This window comes from Penaeus monodon, unplaced genomic scaffold (assembly GCF_015228065.2).
Source record: "Penaeus monodon isolate SGIC_2016 unplaced genomic scaffold, NSTDA_Pmon_1 PmonScaffold_3219, whole genome shotgun sequence".
NCBI lineage: Eukaryota > Metazoa > Arthropoda > Malacostraca > Decapoda > Penaeidae > Penaeus > Penaeus monodon.
The window spans coordinates 18,461-25,892 of record NW_023657921.1 but is presented as its reverse complement, the minus strand read 5'-3'; the positions used below and the strand labels follow the sequence as shown (position 1 = coordinate 25,892).

Genomic DNA, 7,432 nt, shown 5'->3' with positions numbered 1-7,432 from the left:
TTATAAATAGGCTGACAATTAACAAAATATCAGAACTTGAAACGAAGGTATACTGACAGATGCCAAGATTGTCTCTACACGAACAAATACTGAAGTGCGTATACATCACTAATGTGGTATACAACTAATCAAAATAACATATATAGTTTATTATCCTCCACAAAATCTGACGTCCTGTCTACTTGACAGAATAATAAATAGAAGAAACAAAGAAAAAAAAAAAAGTTGTACTGTAAATAAGTGTTCACTTGTACAAAAGCAACTGCAAAATAACCCACAAAAAGTTATTTAGAAATGTTTGTGCAATGCCTTCTTTTAGGTCAGCTATAGCAACAGGAAGAAATGCAAAGATAATCCTATGAAGAAAATACTTATTTAAGAACAAAATACAATCATCAGCTACTGGGAATCACATATTGAGTAAACAACATTTTGAACACTAGGTATGTATGTACTATATGTATATCTGTAAGCAAAGGATATTAACTGAGAAAAAATATGATTTTCTTTCATACATATTAATAAACTGGCCATGACTCCCAATGGAAGCTTCAATTACTTTTATTCATATTGGGCTGAAGAATAAATTAATTGCATTAATTATAAAATAGGTCAATACAAACAAATGTTCATAATATGTTACATAATACAGCTTTCTTCTCCTGATGAAAAAAAATGCTACCTACACCAGTGATTGAAATACATCTGAATGAAGTGGACAAAAGCTCTGGTAAGAAAAACTTCATAAAATGATCATCATTCAGGAATTGAATGACAGAAGAGCTAAAATATGAAAGAAAGAAATATAAAACAATATTTGCTAATGCTCAAGAAATAAGAAGTTGAAAACATTACTGAAGAACATTGGTAGTCACTTTTTAACCTCATAAGAACCATATAGAGTCAATAAACAAATTACACAAGAACCCTTTGTGGTTTTACCTCCTCATTCTCTTCCTTCTGTATTTTCCAGACTAACCTTTGTCCTGTATCTGTAGAAATATTACAACAACAGGAACATACAAGTAATGATATACTTCCAGAATATATGAAGAAATCACCATTACTTTACAGAATTACAGGAGAAAAATGCTGCTGACAGGAGGAAGGCAGGCAAGCAGTGCATCAGCAACCTGTCTCAGTGCATTATATCCACAGTGTCCTATCCTGTAAGTCACTCAAAGCTGCACTTATGTATAAGGCCATCAATATGTTTTTGTATTGCTGAAGTGTATGAACTGTCTCTTTTGACATCATGCAGTGTCATAATAATTCCTATCTAACCACTATTGGCCAAGTAATTGTGAAAAAGCAACCATAATTCCTGAAAAGATAAGCCTATGAGTGGCACCTAATGCCAGTAATAATTAATTGTAAACTTGGCAGTAATTAGGCAGATTTTAAGATCATTCTAGAAAAGATGAGGTAACTCAAAATACAAAGATTTAACTTTAAATTCAACTGGAGATTTTTTTTTTTTTTTTTTTTTTCATTTGGGCCTAATTTCCCAGCTTCTGATAAATAAATACAACAAAATTGATCAGTTACAAATAATAAGAAAAGAGGGGGGGGGGGGCAGTTTAAATTTGATACAATTTGTAAATCAACACCAGTCTAAATTACGTGTGGTAAACTCAACACACAAATACCCAGTGAAGGATAGAGAAGGCAAATACTTCTGAATGTAACTAGCTACATAAAGAAGAGGCTGAAACATTTCAAAATAGTAATCGATACAACAAAAAGAAATTTCAGAGAAAGAGTAAATTATAATTTTTAAGAGTAAAGCAAAAGTTATTGATAAGATACAAAGAATACATAGACCAAACACTATCAATTAGGTGTCATCAAATGTTGGAAGCTGTTGTTGTGTTTTTTTATATTTATTCATTTATTTATTATTTTTTGTAAAGTACTACTAACAAATTAGAAGGGAAGATATGAGATAAAAAAAATATATATATACTGTATATTAAGCAACCTTGAATTGAAATAACTACATAAAAATAAAGTGATGGATGATTCATAAACTACAGCTAATTTTAAAACTCTTGAATATCTGAAATCATTGGTATGCTTAGTAGTCTTAATCAAGAAGAAAAAAAAAAAACACTGCTGACATCTTTATCAATCTAATTTAACATGACAAAGGAAACTGTAAAAAAATTAAAAAGTAGACTATGATGTAATAAGACTGGTAGAGCCTGAAAATTATTACTGTGAAAAAGGTTACTGAACATGGAGTGTGCTAATACATAATAACTAATAATTTTCAATCTAACTGAAATAACCTTACTGTACTTTAACCCAATGCTGCTGGAGATGGCATGATGTAAGTACATGCCACACCCACAGAGTTTAGTTTAGTTTAATTGTTACACATAGATGACTGCCTAAGTACTTAAGTCACTAATGAGCCAATTATTAATAGTGATTGGCTACCTACCTCATCTGTTTACCTTTCCCTTGATTTTCAGAAATATCTTCATATATTTTATGTTGCTATTAGTAATGCCAAAAACATATTAATAATCCTGAAGTCTTAATAATGATAACAGCATCAATACTGATAGCATTGGTGAAAAAAGAAAGAAAGAAAAAATCTAACAACCATTAAATACCAGAGAATATTTTCGAAAACAAAGGAAAACTCATTGGTGACTTAGGCTCGTGAAGTGATTTAGGTGTAAAAACAATTAAATTCACAGTAAGAAAGGCATGTGCATATATACTATCCCCTGTAGCACTGAGTTAATCTAGAAATAGCTTTCAGATTGGCATTAAGATTTATAATTCAACAAACTTCAAGCACCTGATTATTTCAGCATATGAGTGAATGCACTCATATGCTGAAGTTACATTTTATAGAAACATTAAGCTGAACTCAACATTTGCAAAATAAAACAAAACCCTATAAATCTTCATGATCACTATCAATATCAATACTAAACCACTCCTTGGCAAGCTAGAGGGGACAAAGCAACCCTTAAAAATGGGTGTATTCTCTGATGATTCCCATCTTCACTTCAATGAAAAAGAAATTGTGGTAAAGAAATGAAAATAGCATCTGGAGATGAGATTAAAATAAAAAATAAAACTATGATTTAGTTTGATTTTTTGCTCAGTTCAGTCAACAAACAGATTTGCTTACTTCTCAACACTGAAGGGGCTGACTAGCAAGCTCTACGGGATGTGAAGCAGTGCAGAAGTACCCACAAACACTTATTTTGGTAACTTATTTCCTGCCCTAACACTTCAAATTACATCAAAATGCAATATCCCATTAGTTGCCATGGTGGGGTTAATATTAGGATTACACTTAATTTTTCTATAGAGAAGAAATATCCCCTATAAAGGCAAAAGAAAAGTAGAACTGATGATGATTATAATAATGATAGTGGAGGATGATTATGATAACTTAAAACTTATGACTTAAAACTCAAACTTGGAGGAAAATGTACTGACCCATCAAAGCTGCACCGAAGTCTAGTCCTTCACTCATATCATGCTTTTTGCTTTTCTTCTCTTTACTCAGATCTTTTCTGTCACTTTCTGAACCTTCGTCTATTTCTCTATGGTCATTTTTGGTTCCCTATCACTTTTGTCCCTATCTCTTTTGCTGCTGTCTCTATGTTTGTCCCTGTGTTTCTCCTCTTTTCTTCTATCTCTGTCCCTATTGCTCTCTTTACTAGAGCTCTCCTTTTCTCGAGTACCCTCTTTACTTGTATCATGTCTATCCCGTCCCTCTTTTCTTCTTGAACTTTCTTTACTTGTACTCTCTAATTTCCCATGACTACTCTTTTCACTTTTCTCTTTTCGTTTTTCGTCCACATTTCTTTTTGCACCGTCTCTGCTTTCATGCTTTCCAGCTGATCTTTTTTCTATTTCCGGGGTACTAAAGCCATTGAGCACATCTTTCTTCTTTCCTCTGTCTTTTTCTTCTCTTTGTCCATCTGCACTCTCCTCTCTTCTTGACTCTTCTTTAGGCCTATCACTACTTCTATCTTTGTCCCTGTGTTTATCTTTGTGAGATTTGTCTCTATCCTTATCTCTGTGTTTGTCTTTGTGTTTTTCCTTGTGATCCTTTTTTCTGTCTTTTTCATGGCCTCCTGAGGTATCCCTACTTCTCTCCTTCTCCCTTTCCTTGTGTCTCTCTTTCTCCCTATGCCGATCTTTGTCCTCTTTACTATTCTTTTTTGACGAGGACTTGCTGGAACTGCTACCATTCCTCCTATCTGCAGATATGCTTGGAGATGCCTCTTTCCAGCTGGGTCCTGATGAGCCTTCTGGGGAGCTGTAACTGGAGGCCTTGGCATCCATACTGGAGGGATGATATTCAGTTGAGACTCCTGAGCTACCACTGAGTAACTGGTAGTCTTTCGTGATGTGTAGGGGTGTACCCATTGCTGTTTTCCCACCTGCAGGAGAGCTCTGCTGGCCATAGCCATAGGTTCCTGAGTCCACCTCATCCTCATAGTCGTCTGCAATGTCCCCACACTCTTCAATTTGGAGTCTGTCTTCTTCATCCTCCTCTTCCCTGATTTCATCATCTGGCTCTGCTACAGCTCCTTCATCATCTTCCTCCTCTCTTTCAGACCGCTGTACATTTAATCTTCCTCCTCCCTGCAAAGGTTACAACACTGGTAAAGAAATGCATAAAACTTGATAATTCTATATACTATTACATACACACAAACAACATTTCTAATATCTAACATTTTTAAAAACACAACTCCACTTTATCAGTAATGCTCAGAATCTTTAAAATATCTTACTTAAGAGATAAAAGATATCAACCGTTTACAATATATCCTACGCTGACTTTTACTGCATATAGATGGCTCCATAAGAACTTGGCCACCAAGGATTTAATTAGTAAGCTCTAGTAACCATGCCTGATTTCCCCTTTCCTTGAATTTGTTTTTTTTTCTAGAGCTATTAATAATGATGCTAATACCACTGACACTATGATTACCTTAAAGTTACCAAAATACTAATAACAATAAAAAACTTTCTGAAATTCATAGATCAAATGAGATAAATGCAACTAATAATTGATTTTTTGGTGACAAAGTATTGTGCAGCCATGTATGTATAAAGAAATCAATTAACTAAATTTGTGGTGGACTTGGCATGTATTTTTACCAAATAGGGTGTATAAAATCAACACCATATATTTAATGAATTAATGTTTCTATTCACTAGCAATGAGAATAAACTATAGCTACAGTTCTATCTGTACCAGATAATCTTAGGAAACTCAAGTAACAGATATTTTAGTTGATCTCAATTAGTAATTTGTATGCCATTACTCTCCTCACCTTCATCCTTTTACTCCTTTACAATCTTTCTCAATTAAAAAAATAAACTAGATTCTACAAGATCCTGAAATAAATGGATATTACTAGAGTTTCATGAAGAATCAAAAGCCACTGATAACATGGGTATATTTAAGTGAACCCCCCCCCTCCCCAAACATACATATGCATGGACAGACAGACAGATAAACAGACACAGAGACACAGACACAGGCACAAGCACAGACACAGACACACATACACACAACCATACACCTAATCTCTGTGTCCCTCTCTCTTTCTCTTACCCTATCTTCTTCTGTGTGATCTCCCTCTGTCTATCATCCTCCTCCTCCTCCTCTTCCTCCTCCTCCTCCTCTTCGCAGTCACCATCATCTTCCATTTGTTGACAAGTGCTCTCGCCTTGTCCCTACGAGACCCGAATGATGTCGAAGAGCATTGACAGATCTTCCCACCCCTGTTTCTTCAGGTGGCTGGACTGTCACTTGCAGATATTTCAGCTTATGGATGTAGTACAAACAGCTGTGAAAACAACAAAAAGAATTAAGATAACACATTTTCATAACAGAAGAAAAGAAACTAAATACTTCAAAGTTAATACAGCTTTGTCTTATGAAAATTAAGATGGTTTTGTGTCATTTCCTTTGTCTTTGTTTTTCGCAGTGAAGTGAACATTTCTTCTATGAAGGGGTGTCGAAATATTGTTTACCTCTTGTATACAATGAACCAACCACCTTAATTTTTCATTGATATACTAGTATTTAGACATACATTATCATAAATATATACATATATATTTCTCTGGCTGCCTATTCATATCTATCTATCTATATGGTGTATATATGTAAACTTCACAAATAGAATATTTGTGAAGCACCCAAAAAACTGTAATCAAAGCATATACAGATTCTGCAAAATAATCCCTAATCTACTATGTAAAGATCGTGTACAATACTGTAATACAACAGCAGCTTTCAATTTGATAAGTGGAAACTGCTATATCACAGTTAACATATGTTGTCTTTCATTGTACATATCAAATGACTGATGAGACATTTTCATGCATGCTAATTTCAGCTTTCCTATCCTAGGTACCATGACAACTGCTAAGAATGTGGACATGCAGAAAATATACACTTTTCTTATGCATTCTATTATATCAAATTAATTTCCCTTGGTCAAGACTTGATCAAAATTTTATGAACATTCACAATGACAAACTACCTGAATTCTATTTTATCAAAGTCAAAACCAAATGTTAACAAAAAAAAATTAAATACATTATATGTATATGATAATGACAACATACACCTTCCTGGATTAGGACTTCTTCACTGTATAAAAAAAATGAAACATCAATTCTGGGTTATCACAAGAAAAACAAATTGATTAGAATACAGTCACATTAATCTTATTCTGGTTTTATTTTTAACCATGACCTCTATTTATAAAAATGTGATACTGCAAGGAACAAAAATAGCAAGCAGATGAACACAATGGGAAAGAACTATGAATATAAAAAAAGGAGAAAATGACCAAAAGAAAATAGTAATTTCAAATAGCTTATATATACAAGGTTTATCTCTTATCAAAAAGCAAAGCATCAAAGCTCCAAGAGAATCAGTTCTAATTACTTCATGATAAATGCTATCATGCAATGGAACATCATTTCAAAAGGACATGTATATGTGATATATGTCTATATCTAGGTCTATATCACTTATATTCTAATAAGAAAACTTTCACCTACAACTAAAAATACCTTACAATGTTGATACAAGAGACAGAGCAAAGAAACAAAATACAATTTTTTGGTTGCCACAAAATGTACTCTGCATACACTGCCACAGTTGCAATTTGAGAAACACTCAAATTCAGTATATCAGCTACAAAACTAATTACACTTACCCATGATGGCCCTACGCATTTAGTACCTCTATATTCTACATTAAGTAATTCATGTACAGTACTTCCTTTTTGAAAGTGGGTTCCAATGGGAAAACATGAACTGTTTTTTGGCCTTTTTATGGTAAGTTAATAGTAAATGGGATATCTGAGGAGAAAGCACGGTCTTTTTTAAAAATCTTTAACTGAAGAACCATGATAGCCTGTGG

The 7,432-nt window shown here is 33.6% G+C and overlaps 1 pseudogene; it reads right to left on the bottom strand.

Moving 5' to 3' along the window:
* Positions 1-3,119: 3,119 nt before the first annotated feature.
* On the bottom strand, positions 3,120-5,632 carry LOC119570582 (annotated as a pseudogene).
* Positions 5,633-7,432: the final 1,800 nt, after the last annotated feature.